This window comes from Trichechus manatus, unplaced genomic scaffold, assembly GCF_000243295.1.
Source record: "Trichechus manatus latirostris isolate Lorelei unplaced genomic scaffold, TriManLat1.0 scaffold00124, whole genome shotgun sequence".
NCBI lineage: Eukaryota > Metazoa > Chordata > Mammalia > Sirenia > Trichechidae > Trichechus > Trichechus manatus.
The window spans coordinates 393,597-408,730 of NW_004444060.1; positions in this window are offsets into that span (position 1 = coordinate 393,597).

Genomic DNA, 15,134 nt, shown 5'->3' on the forward strand with positions numbered 1-15,134 from the left:
CCAATATAAAATAAGAATCAGTAAGATAATCATATTTTAAAACCATTTAAGAAATATTTACTTCTGAGACATATTCCCTTTGAAAGATTTTTATCAGTAGACATTATATATATATTTGATGTGTGTGTGTAGTCAGAGAAGATCTTACTACCATTAACATTTTATTGATAAGAAACTATAGGTTTAAAGAGTCAAAATCATAAAGTCACCAAATGGCAGGTCTGCCAATTAACTTAGCTCTTCTCACTGAAGATCCTATTTTGTTATTATTGTTTTCCTTCTGCCACAAAGTTTCATTTCCATTACACTCCTTTGGTGTTTTGAAACTATATGGTGAAGTACTGATTATTTTCCTAACAACATTAATGATTGGTTAGTGATTGTCATGAACCAACAACTAAATCTCTGATCAATAATAACTATACAAATATGTATATGTATACTGAAATGGACAGGTATGATCATTTTGAATCAATCATATGGTCTGCTATGTTAGGAATGACAAACAGAAGAGGAATGGAGTCACGTTCACTATCAAAAAGAACGTTTCAAGATCTATCCTGAAGTACAACATTGTCAGTGACAGGATATTATCCATATGCCTACAAAGAAGGCCAGTTAATACTACTGCTATTCAAATCTACACACCAACCACTGAAGCCAGAGATAAAGAAATTAAAGATTTTTACCAACTTTTGCAGTCTGAAATTGACCAAACATGCAATCAAGACACGTTGATAACTACTGGTGATTGGAATGCCAAAGTTGGAAACCAAGGAAAAGGATTGGTAGTTGGAAAATATGGCCTTGGTGATAGAAATGATGCTGGAGAATGCATGATAGAATTTTGCAAAACCAATGGCTTCTTCCTTACAAATACCTTTTATCAACAATATTAACAGTTACTATACACATGGACCTTGCCAGTTGGAGTACACAGGAAGCAAAATGACTACAACTATGGAAAGAGACCGTGGAAAAGCTCAATATCATCAGTCAGAACAAGGCAAGGGGCCGACTGCGAAACAGACCATCAATCGTTTATACGCCAGTTCAAGTTAAAGCTGAAGAAAATTAAAATAAGTCCACCAGAGCCAAAATACAGCCTAAATTTTGACACTGCCTCAGCAGTAGATTTGACACATTGAACACTAATGACGGAAGACCAGATGAGTTGTAGGAAGACATCAAGGACATCACACGTGAAGAAAGCGAAAGGTAATTAAAAAGACTGTGAGAAAGAAAAGATCAAAATAGATGTCAGCAGACACTCTGAAAGTTACTCTTGAACATAGAGTAGCCAAAACAAATGAAAAAAGTGATGAAATAAAAGAGCTGAAAGAAAGATTTCAAAGGGCAGCTGGAGAAGACAAAGTAAAATATTATAATGAAATGTGCAAAGACCTGGAGTTAGAAAACTGAAAAAGAAGAACATGTTAGGCATTTCTGAAGCAAAAAACTGAAGAAAAAAAATTCAAGCCTCCAGTTGCAATACTGAAGGATTCTATGCAGAGAACATTAAGAGATGCAGGAAGCATCAAAAGCAGATGGAAGGAATGTACAGAGTCACTGTACCGAAAAGAATTGGTCGAAGTTCAATCATTTTAGGAGGTAGCATCTGATCAAGAACTGATGATATTGAAGGAAGAAGTCCAAGCTGCACTGAAGACTTTGAGGAAAAACGAGGCTCTAGGAATTGATGGAATATCAGATAAGATGTTTGGACAAATGGATGCAGCACTGGAGGTGGTCATTCATCAATGCCAAGAAATGTGGAAGAAGCCTACCTAGGCAACTAACTGGAAGAGGTCCATATTTGTGCCCATTGCAAAGAAAGGTGATTGAACAGAATGAGGAAATTATCAAACAATATCATTAATATCATATGCAAGTAAAATTTTGCTGAATATCATTCAAAAGTGGTTGCAGCATCACATGGACAGGGACCTGCCAGAAAGTCAAGCCATATTCAGAAGAGGACATGGAACAATAGATGTCATTGCTGAAGTCAGATGGATCTTGGCTGAAAGCAGAGAATACCAGAAAGATGTTTACCTGTGTTTTATTTACTATACAAAGGCATTTGACTGTTTGAATCATAACAAATTATGGACAACATTGTGAAGAATAAGAATTCTGGGACATTTAATTGTGCTCATGTGGAAACTGTACATAGACCTGAAGCAGTTGTACAAACAGAACAACGGGACACTGCATGATTTAAAATCAAGAAAGTTGTGAGTCAGGGTTGAATTCTTCCAACATACTTATTCAGTCTGTATGCTGAGCAAATAATCCGAGAAGCTGGACTGTATGAAGAAGAATGTGGCATCAGGATTGGTGGAAGTCTCATTAACAACCTGTGACATGGAGGTGACACAACCTTGCTTGCTGAAAGGGAAGAGAACTTGAAGCTTTTACTGATGAAGATCAAAGACTACAGCCTTCAGTATGGATTACACCACAACTTAAAGAAAACAAAAATCAACACAATTGGACCAATAAGCAACATCTTGATAAACTGAGAAAAGATTGACTTTGTCAAGGATTTCATTTTACTTGAATCCTCAACCAACGTCCATGGAAGCAGCAGTCAGGAAAGAAAACAACATACTGTGTTGGGCAAATTTGCTACAAAAGACTTCTTTATTGTGTTCCAAAGCAAAGATATCACTTGGATGACTAAATTGCTCCTGACTCAAGCCATGATATTTTCATATGCATGCAAAAGACGGACAATGAATACAGAAGGCATAAGAATTGATGCCTTTGAATTACGGTATTTTCAAAGTATTGAATATACAATGGACTGACAGAAGAAAGAACAAGTCTGCCTTGGAAAAAATACAGTCAGAGCGCTCCTTGGAAGTGAGGATGGATAAATTTTGCCTTAAATACTTTAGACATGTTATCAGGAGGGACCAGTCCCTGGAGAAGGATGTCATGCTTGGAAAAGTAGAGGGTCAGTGAAAAAGAGGAAGATCCTCTAAGAGATTGATTAACACAGTGGCTACAACAATGGTCTCAAACATAACGAGTGAAAGAATGATGCAGGATCGGGCTGTGTTTAGTTCTGTTGTACATAGGGTCATTATTAGCCGGAACTGACTTGAGGGTACCTAACAACAACAACAATATACAAATATTGAGGTAAACTTACTTTTTTACAATCTAGTAGGTAGATAAACAGAATTTTTTAAAAACTGAGGCAGAATGAATGCATTGCTTATGCGTTGGAATAAGTAATATAGACAAATTTGGGAATGCTTCAACATAAACTTCTATTTAGATGTCAGTTTATAGTAATTTCTATAAAAATAGCTTAAAATATCAGAGATTTGAGAGTAGTACTATCTAGCTGTGGTTATATATAAATTCATCATAAGTTTGTATATTTATATAAGCATGTATGTTTGTATGATTTTTTTTCAAAAATATAAATCCTTTAAAGTTGCTTTACTTAAGACACGAATCATTGGTTGCTGAATCTTGATTATAAATGAGAAGTGAGTAGCCAGACAAGATGAAAAATATAGCAGTTAGAGAAGAAATGGCCAGTAAAACGGTTTTTCCTACACATCACCTAACTACTCCCATGTCCTCAAATGTCATGTTTATACACTCACCGGAAGATACCCCTCATTATTTGCTTGTATTTGATTCTTTAAATCTCTTCCTATGTTTTGAAGTATATGGGGTTAAGTCATGCTGACAATTTTTTCTTTTACCACTCTTTTTCCACACTGGTCATTCATTTCTGCAAACAGTACGTGTTATTCTCCAGTTAGTAGGAAGAATGCAATGATATAGGAATGTTGCAGGGATACCAAAGTTCGTACAACGTTTAATGTGGTGACATGTAAGTTATTAATTCAATCACACACAACCATGATAATATTATATATCGGTATATATGCTGAAAAGAATTACACAAACACGAATGTTAACAATAAATAAGGAAAAAAAGAGTAGAAAGTATTCAGACTTAAAGTACTGAGAGTTTTGCATTCATGAGCAATCCTGTTTTGCTTTCCCAGCATCATCACTCACCAGAATCTGTAAATGTGACATTTTGATGAAGGTTGTCTTTATGTGATTGGTTGCTTTCATTTTTTAGATGTTAGAAACAGTCCAAGAAACAAAATAATATATCAAATGATGCAGAAGAAAATGAAATCAGGAACTTTATGCATAGCATTTTGAATGATGAAAGCAAACTTGCTAGAAAACAAAATTATGCTACTTAATATATAGTCAGCTAATAAAAAAGATGTAATTCCCAAATACAAAATGAGATTTATAAACATAAAATAATATTAATATGTGCATACATGTGGTCAATGAATATTAGTTGTTATTGTTGTTGTTTTTTTAACTCGCCACCTAAAATAAAGTCTTATTCACCAAGTCAGGATCTTTTGTTCCATGTTCTGCATAAATAGTAAAAACCGTGATAAAAACCTATGACTAGTAAAAGCTATGATTAATCATAGTAAAACTTATCATTGCATTGGGCAAATCAGCTTCAAAGGGCCTCTTTAAAATGTTAAAAAGTGAAGATGTCACTTTGAGGACTGAGGTGCACCTGACCCAAGCCACAGTATTTTCAACAGCCTCATATGCATGCAAAAGCTGGACAATGCATAAGGAAGACCGAAGAAGAACTGGTGCCTTCAAATTATGGTGTTGGGAAAGAATATGAAATATACCATGGACTTCCAGAAGAACACACAAATCTATCTTGGAAGAAGTACTGCCAGAATGCTGCTTAGAAGTGAGGATGCCAAGACTTTTCCTCATGTACTTTGGATGTGTTATCACGAGGGCTCAGTCCCTGGAGAAGGAAATTGTGCTTGGTAAAATAGAGGGTCAAAGAAAGAGAGGAAGATCTTCAACAATATAGGTTGCCACAGTGGCTGCAACGATGGGCTCAAGCATAGCAACAATTGCGAGGATGGCCCAGGACTGGGCAGTGTTTCATTCTGTTGTACATAGAGTGGCTGTGAGTCATAACTACTAGATGGCACGTAACAACAACAACAAGTAATGTTAAATATTATCTAACTAGGAATAATTTTTGAAATGACCATTTATTTTGTAATTGTGTGCACATATTTAATAACCTAAGGGGTTTGAAGTCGGTTACATAGTTTGACTTAGCACCAACTAAGTGAATACCACCATTGTAAGAGTAAAACAATAACAACAAAAAACCCACTGCAGTAAGTCAATTCCAATTTAGCAACCTATAGAACAGAGTAGAACAGTCCCATAGGGTTTCCAAGGCTGTAAATCTTTATGGAAACAGACTGCCACATCTTTTGCCTGTGTAGTGGCTGTTGGGTTGGGTTTGAACAGCTGACCTTTTGATTAGCAGCCAAGCCTTTTAACCACTGTGCCACCAGGGTGCACATTTTAGTGAACTGGTCTTAAACTATCCTACTAAAATTATTCCTCCGAATGTGTAATTTCAATGAAGGAGTAAAAAATTCTGATTGTCAAATTCTCTAGTATAATTTTAAGATTGGATGGGATCAAAGAATTGGGTGACTCCTCATAGTCTCATAGACAGTAAATACTTATAAATACTTGTTACAAAGGAAAACTAAATGTTTGATTTGGAAGACTTCAAGATTAAATATAGCAAAAAAATATATATACAGTTTCTCTTCACTTATCTACTATCTTGTTAACTAATATTTCACATTTAAGACAATTGTAAAAAATCTATTTTCCAACTATTTTGTGCATTAACATCGTTTATCTGGTAGTAACCAATGACAAGGTTTGCGGCAAGAGTAATACTGGCTGTGATGGTTAAAGTTATGTGTCAACTTGGCTGGGCCATGAATCTCAGTGGTTTGGCAGTTATGTAATCATGTATTTTGACAGTTATATAATCATGCAGTTTGACAGTTACATGAAGTCTTGGTTATCTAGTGCTACTATAACAGAAATTTCACAACTGGATGGTTTTAACAAAGATAAATTTATTCTCTCATAGTCTAAGAGGCTAGAAGTCTGAATTCAGGGTGGCAGATCCAGGGAAAGGTTTTCTCTCTGTGTTGGCTCTCGGGGAAGGTCCTTGTCATCAATCTTCCCTAATCTAAGAGCTTCTCAGCACGGGAACCCCAGGTGCAAAGGATGCAATCTGCTCCTGGTACTGCATTGCATTGGGCAAATCTGCTTCAAAAGGCCTCTTTAAAGTGTTAAAAAGCTAAGATGTCGCTTTAAGGACTAACATGCACGAGACCCAAGCCATAGTATTTTCAATTGCCTCATAAGCATGTGAAAGCTGGACAATGAATAAGGAAGACCAAAGAAGACTTGATGCATTTCAGTTATGGTATTGTTGAACAACATTGAATATATTACGGACTACTGGGAGAATGAACAAATCTGTCTTGGAAGAAGTACAGCCAGAATGTTCCTTAAGAACTTTGTCTTAAGTAATTTGGACATGTTATCAGGAGGGACCACTCCATGGAGAAGGACTTCATGCTTGGTAAAGTAGATTGTCGTCAAAAAAGGGGAAAACCCTCAACGAGATAGATTGACATACTGGCTCCAACAACAGGCTTAAATATAGCAATGATTGTGAAGATGGTGCAAGACCAGGCAGTGTTTTGTTCTGTTGTATATAGGGTTGCTATGTGTCACTATATATAGTTCTTCTCTTACAAGTTCTATTTACACAAAAGATTCATTATTCTTTTTGTATTGGCCAAAGTGTTGAAATTCTGGGGAGTGAAAAATGCGCTCCCCTTGCATTAGGTACAAGTAAATTGATTTATATTATTTTATAATTTATTAGCTTATTTTCAAAAGTTAATCAATTAATCATAAAATGAAATAATATATTGAAGAATCTTCTGAATGCTTTCAAATAATGTGGCTCTATTACATTTAAGTGTATCAGTCAAGTCATAGTATTTGGCGATCCCCCATTGTGCAAATGAATGTGTTGTGCATTTGTATATAAATGTTATGTTAATTACCTTTAAACACCCTTTTCTGGACAGCTTTTTATCACAAAATATCTATTTATAACTATATTGTCAATTTTCTAACCACTGTTGTTTATTTCTTTACTATATAGGGCAAAACTATAAAATATTTCAAGAAAATACATGATAGAAATTTTTACATGTGCAAAATAAAACAGCAAATTAAGTTCATGTCTTCTACTTTTTCACACATAAAATCAACAAACAAAAATGTTATGAGAAAATCAGGTACAATAAAATGTGTGAAGAGTTGCTTTAGCGTTCAAACATCTGCTATGTCAGCTAGAGAAATCAGACTAATTTAACCAAATCCTTCATAAACCTCACATATGGTCCCATTACACTCAGCTTATTTATTGTGTATAATGAGCCAAGACGGAAAGATGACAGTAGCGCTAGCCCCAATTCTCTCTAACTTCTGAGCCCTAGAGTTCTGGCAAAACATTCAAAAGGTGAGTGATTTTTCCACTGGGAAATGTGTAGCCCACCACAGAGATAATTTAAGTGAACACATTTGATAGTAGTGTGCATTATTATTGTTAAAATGAAGAAATCAAAGAAGCGTTATATCATTATATTGAATATACCATGGACTGCCAGAAGAATGAACAAATACGACTTTGAAAAGTACAGCCAGAATGCTCCATAGAAGCAAGGATGGAGCGACTTCATCTTATGTACTTTGGACATGTTATCAGGAGGGCCCAGTCCCTGAAGAAGGACATCATGCTTGGTAAAGTGGAGGGTCAGTGAAAAAGAGGAAGACCCTCAACGAGGTGGATTCACACAGTGGCTGCAATAATGGACTCAAACAGATCAATTACTGTGAAGATGGTGCAGGGCCAGGCAGCATTTTATTCGGTTGTATACAGGGTTACTACGAGTCAGAACCAGCTAGATGGCAGCTAACACCAACAACAGTGTTATATCAATAAGCACAGTGTTCACCAGAGCAGTCTAACCCCCAAGTTGAGTTCTGTTTTCTTTAGTAGCCTAATCAGTTTAAAGGGAAATCTACTTCTCATTGGTTGGTGCTTTAAAAGAGAGACACTGCATTTTTATTACGTAATTTACTCATAAACTTTTTCAAGGAATTGGTACAGTTATCCCTTGCTTTACGAAACTTCGCTTTTATGCCACTTCACTTGTACCAAAGACTTACATTAATACCTATTTTTCACTAACCAAAAGAAATCTGGAGAGGATTTTCGCTTTTACGAAAAAAGGTGAAAATCAATAACAGCGTTCAGTGTTTGTTTTGCATCAAGCCGTTAAAATGGCAGCAGGCATCCTGATCTTCGAGAATGATGTCGCCAAGCTCCTTCCCTGGGAACTACACTCAGCATGTCAGCATCAAGCCTTCATAGCTTTGAACTGTGTCTGTGAACACTATATGTTGGTGTTATTTTAAGTTTTATGTGTTATTCGGTATGATTTTTTAAGTTATCTTTTGGGTCTGTGAGTGCTCAAAAATTTTTCCCGTGTAAATTAATGGAAACTGCTTCTTCACTTTACACCATTTCGGCTTATGGAAGTTTTCATGGGAATGCTCTAATTGATGATAGTGGGGGAATCCTGTATTTGATTATTTTTGGCTTGACTGTATTTCTCATAAAATATAAAATGGTAAAGCTACACATCATGGCATTTTCTGGCCATGTCTAACAAAAAATGAACAGCGAATAAGACAAACACAAATCTAATTTATTTTGAAACAGTACATTCTAAGTTAAAACAAGTTCAGCATGATTTTAATTTAAGCTTTACTAAAATAAAATAGACACAGAAGTATCCTTTAAGAATATTGTATAAATATATTTATAATATACTTCCATGTTTTATATATATTTGCAATTTATATTTATACAAAGTTCAGTTGGGTTACTGTTTTGTTTCAATCTATCTTCCCAAAATTTAACAGAGCATTGTTCATAAGTCACCTTTCCAGTCAATAGACTTACTTACATCTATATTGGCAAAAATTATACCAAATAACGCTAAAGAACTAAACTAAATATTACATGGAAAGAGGATAGAAAGAGAAAGGGAGAGAAAGAGAAAAAGGAAGAGGAAAGGTGGGGGCAGAAAGTGAGAGAAAAAGGGAGAGGAGAAGAAAGAGAAATGAATTGTGTGTTAGTGAACTATTGCCACAATAAGAGTTGTGTCACAATTTAGAGGGCTAAATTTAGTGGCTTACAACAAGTATTTTATACCATTATGTGGTGTGTAGTATGACTGCAAATCACGTGTGTTAGACTGGTCTCTAGACTCCAGTCTCTGGCCTTTAGTCTCTAGGCTACAGCTTGGGTTCCAGTCTTCTCCTTGGACCAGCAGCTATCTGGAATGAATGGTTGGCTTCACATTTTGTATTTGACTGGGGCTCAAGCTGAGGCATGTAGTTTTCATGGTCAAGAGAGGATATAGAAGCTCTGGTGCCACAACAGTTAAGCACTCTGCTGCTAACTGAAAGGTTGGTGGTTTGAACCCACCCAGCGCCTCCACTGAAGAAACACCTGATGATCTGCTTCCAAAAAGATTACAGATAAAAAATCCCTGTGGGGAACTTCTGCTCTATCACATGAGGTTCACAATGAGTCGAAAATCTAGTCAATAGCGCTTAACAATAGCAACACCAACTGGAGTATGATACAAGCCCAAGTGTACAAACATACTTAATTATCTGATAACGTCATGTCATATGATACCCTATTGACAAAACAAAGTCATATATCCAAACCCAAATCCAAAAAGGCACTAATACATACTCCATGAACTCATAGGAATAGGATGAAGGCATAGTTTCATTATAGCAAAGTGAAGAATGGGATTCAATAAACCACATATTGTAGAAAACACCTACCTTTTAATGAGCACCTACTGCACACCAGAAATTTTTTGAAGGGCGTTATAAATAAATAGTCATTCTCACAACAACCCTTTGCAAAAGCCACTATGGTTATTTCTTATAAAAAACAAATGCATTGCCATCAAGTCAATTCTGACTCATAATGACATTAAAGGACAGAGTAGAACTACTCCATAGGATTTCCAAGACTAATCTTTATGAAAGCAGACTGCCACATCTTTATTCCATGAAGCATCTGGTGGGTTTGTACTGCCAGCCTTACAGTTTGTAGCCAAGGACCTAACCACTGTGACACCAGGGCTCCTTGTTTTCTTATATTATACGTGCTGAAACTGAAGCTTAGAAAGGATATGCAGTTTTCCCAGGACTACACAATTCGTAGGGTGGACTCAGAACTCATATCCAATCCTACTGATACTGCAACTCTAGTACTTTATTGACCAGAGGTCTCAATATAAAAAGCTTATAGTCAAGAGAGAGAAACTACTGAGATTCCATCAGGGAACTTAGCAGTTTGCAGTGATAAAAGATAAAAGAGAGGGAGTTGGTGAAGGCTGCAGGATGAGAGAAAGGAAGATGTCCTGTAACTCAAGTTACAATCTAGGCAGAGGCAGGTCTCTCCTGTGCCTTGCCTCCACACTCACTATACTCCCCTTATCACATCCTGGATTGTAGAAGCAGGGCAGTGGCCAGAAGTGTGGGAGATACTCTCCTCCTAAGGCAGCAAAGATGGAATAGATGGTTGTGATTGGTCAATGGAAACTCATTTTTGAAGGAGATAGTAAGGGTGATCGTTAATTTTAAGTGTCAACTTGGCTTAGCTATTGTGCCCAGTTGTTTGATCAAATATTTGTCTAGATGTTGCTATGAAGTATTTACATGTGATTACATTTAAATAAGTTGGCTTTAAGTAAAGCAGATCACCTTCCATAACGTGTGTGAGGCTCATTCAATCAGTTGAAGGCCTAAAGATTAAAATCAGAAGTCTCCCTAGGGAAGATTCTATCTCCAGAATATAAATTGATATTCTGCTAGAATTCCAATCTCTCCCCCACGCCCTGACCTGTGAATTTGGGACACAAGCCATCCAGGTTTTCCAGCCTGTTGTCTGATCTATGAATTTTGGACTAGACAGACCCCGTAATCGTGTGAGCCAATTCCTCAAATCTCCTCATCTAGCTGTCTCTCTCTCTTTTGCTCTATCTACCTACCTATTTATATTAATTATCTACAGCTGCTATAACAGAAATACTACAAGTGGATAACTTTAACAAACAGAAATTTATTCTCTCACTGTTTAAGAGGTTAGAAGGCTGAAGTCAGGGCACCAGCTCTCAGGGAAAGCTTTCTTTCTCTGTTGGCTCTGGTGGTATGTCCTTGATTCATTTCAACATGTGAGAGCCTGGCATTCTTTGGAGATATGCATGTGCTTTGGCATCAGTCTTCCCCTGGGACTAGGAGATTCTCAGCATAGGGACCTTGGGTTCAAAGGAAATACTCTGCTCCCAGCTCTTATCACAAAATGGAAGATGATTGCACAATACTGGGAATCATGGCCTAGCCAAGTTGACACATATTTTGGGGGGACACAATTTATTCCATGATATTTCAACCTTTGCCCCTCCCCCAAGAATTCATGTCCTTGTTGTATGTAAAACACATTCACCTCATCGTATCATCTCAAAAGTAGCTTTGTGCTGTGGCCTCATCCTTCTGACACATCTTAACAGCGACCCCACACTCTGGAACTGAGTTGGTGAAGATTCAACTCTTTGAAACCTAGGAGACTGTGGCCCCACCTTTGGAGATCTAGCAGCCTGTGGCCCCACCTTTTGAAACCAAGAAGGCTCTGCCTGTGAGTATTCCAAGAGTCAGACAGCGTTCTTTCCTTTTGTTCTTTCTCCGTGCTTAGTTTGTACAACAGAATTTTCCAAATCTTTAAGTTCTGTTTTCATTTTACACAGTTCATTTTTAAGTCCATCTTTTTCCTCTCACATTAACTGTAAACAGCAAGGAGCAAATACACAACCCCTTTAAGATCTTGCCTAGAAATATCATCAGCCAGATACCCAAGTTCATCACTTACAAGTTCTACATTTTGCCAAACATTTGAACATAATTGACAAGTTCTTTGCCACTGCATAAAAAGCATCACCCTTCCTCCATTGGCCAATCACATGTTCATCATTTTCTTTTAAAGTCTCACCAGAAGCATATTTAATGTTCACATTTCTAGCAACATTCTGTTGCTAGCACCATATGTATTCTCTAAGACAATAGAAACTTTCTCTATAGGTCTCCTCACTTACTTCTGAGCCCTCAACAGAATTGCTTTTGATGTCTATAGTTCCACTAACAGTTTCTTCATGGCAATCTAGGCTTTTACTATTAGGTACCTTAAAAATTTTCCAGCCCCTATCCATTATCCAATTCCAAAACTGCTTCCACATTTTAGGTATCTGTTAGAGCAGCACCCCACTCTTGGTACCAAACTCTATCTTAGTTATCTAGTGCTGCTAACTCAGAAATACCACAAGTGGATGGGTTTAACAAACAAATTTATTCTCTCACAGTTTAGCAGGCTCAAAGTCTGAATTCAGGGCACTAGCTTTAGGGGAAATCTTCCTCTCTCCATCAGCTCTGAGGGAAGGTCCTTGTCTCCTTTCAACAGCTGTGGGCCTAGCATTCCTTGGAGAGCCCCATGTGTCTTGGCATCAATTTTCCTCTGGGTCTAGGAGGTTATCAGTGCAGGCACTCCGGATCCAAAGGATATGCTCCATTACCAACTCAACACAAAATGGAGGACAATTACACAATATTGGGAATTGTGGCCTAGAAAAGTTGACAGATAATTTTGGGGGACACAATTCAATCCATGACTATAACTCTATGCATATCTTTCTGTGTCTCTAGAGAACTCTGACAAGACAGTAACCATTACTCTCCTCCCAACTCACAGAAACATATTCACATACAACAGCCCCATTCTTGTCATAGCTTCTTCCAAACCTCACTCATCATTCAAGTAACTGTCATCCAATCCTACAAGGAGGTGTGAAGATATTGAGAGATACAGTCAAATCTTATACCACACCTCTCTGGAAACGCTCATGAGTTTGTTTACTCCACATCCCTGGATTAAGAGTCCTTCTAGATAAATAGTTCCGTCAAGACAAAGTGACTCACTAATTTCCTGGCCAGAATAACCATTCCCAAAACACTAAGTTACAAATAATAATAATAAAAAAAAAAACACTATGGAAACTAATAATTCCAGACAAACAGAAAAACTGCAAACACTGATTGCTCCATATATACTAACCTTTTCTGATTTATAGAACATCTTGGATATTTTTGTTAATCCGAAGTGCCTATCTTAAACCATCTTCAAAAATGGACATGCTGAACCTTCAGATACAGACTTCCATGCACACTGACCACTGTCAACCCTAAGAGACAGGTATTGGCATTGGATGGTAGCCTATGATGAGATCACTTAATCTCCCCCATAAGATCATCCTTATAGAATCATAGAAAACACATTGGAGAATGTACTAAAGGGACAACTCACCAAAGTTTTCACATACTTACTATACCCAATGAGTGCATAATCAATAAGTACATAAAATCCAAAATCTGCAAGTACATATATTTTGATACCTACAGGCAGTCACTGTAAGAATTGAATTTATTTTCATAATTTATTTATAAAACACTTTAAAACTAAATCTAGATTTTCTAAACTAACTAAATCTTATGATTTGGGGAATACTACAATGTCTAAAACTGCTTATTATAAGAATTGTTTTAAACTTCTAAGTCAGTCACAGGCATAGAATTTTCCCAGAATCTGCCTATATTGGCTGATATCTTTCTCAGTATTTTATTAGCTGAACTCAGTAAATGATGTATCTTAGAAAAATAACTTGTAAACTATGCTTACAATAAAATATATAAATAAAATAAGTATGTTTACAAAGTGTAATATTTCCTTTATTTGCCCAGCATTCTTTCCTCTCTTTTAGGAATGAGCAGCTTCATTTTCTTAAAATAACACCCTTGTCTCATTGTAAGTTCACATGGAGATGACTCTAATCCTGGCTAGAGATTGATAACGAACATCAACCTTGGCCAATCATATCATTGTATACATTTAGCTACAGCGATTAGTTCAAAAATGGCCCTGCAATCCAAGCTAGACTAATAAGAACACATAAGATAACACTGTGTTTCTGTTGTTCTATTTTGGTACTAGTTTCATTGAATGTAGTTCTATCATGGGAATATAAAATGTGGTGGTCAGCTTCGCTTCCGGACAATGAAGAAGGCTAACAAAGCTAACACAGAGTCAATAATGGAGAATCCCAAGCTGTGTTCCCTTTATCTAGCTGTACTTGAGCTATTCCAGAACCTTTCAGTTTTAAAAGGGAAGGAATTTCACAAACTATTTGAAGTGAGTTTCTGATACTTGCGACCAAAGTAAACCATACAAATAACAATGATTTATTATTTTATAAATAAATATGACATCTAAAATGGTGCAATTTATGCTAGATACATATACTCTGTAGTAGTATAATGAAATTTAAACATCCATAATAACATCACATACAGTATTTGAGTACATAAAAGAAAGAATTGCTAAGAACAAACCACCAAATATTTAAATACGTTGACACTTTACACCTAGTCCAGAGATGACAATAGCTGATTTTATTTTAAGTAAGTAAATTATTAAATATGCTGGGTTTTAAAATAAATTTTAAATAAAATCTCTATGGTACAACTGATAACAATGACCCCAATGAGTTGGTCTCAGAAACATTAATTAATTCAATTAACACTTTTGGTTGGCCAGATTACTAATACATATATTATTGGCTAACAGGCACTATATGAAAATCCTAAGCATTTCTTAAAAATATTTTAAGAAGCCGTTTATTTTAAATATTTTTTTAAAAAATCAAACGCCTGCCTGTAAGTTTTTTTTTTTTTTTAATCTAATAAATTATAATTTGTACTGGTATGGTGAGGATGTCTGTATTTATAGGAAACTTCAAGGTGATTTTAACAATACGTGAGATGAAGGATTATTGATGTATCCTTCAAGTTGTGTGCAACAAATAGAAATATACACAGCTCCGGCAAGATGGCGGTCTAGACAGAAGCACCACGCCGTCCCTCCACAACAAAGATCCGAAAAACTAAGCCAAACAGAGAATCAACAATCCTGAAACCCTAGAACATCAAATGAAGAGATA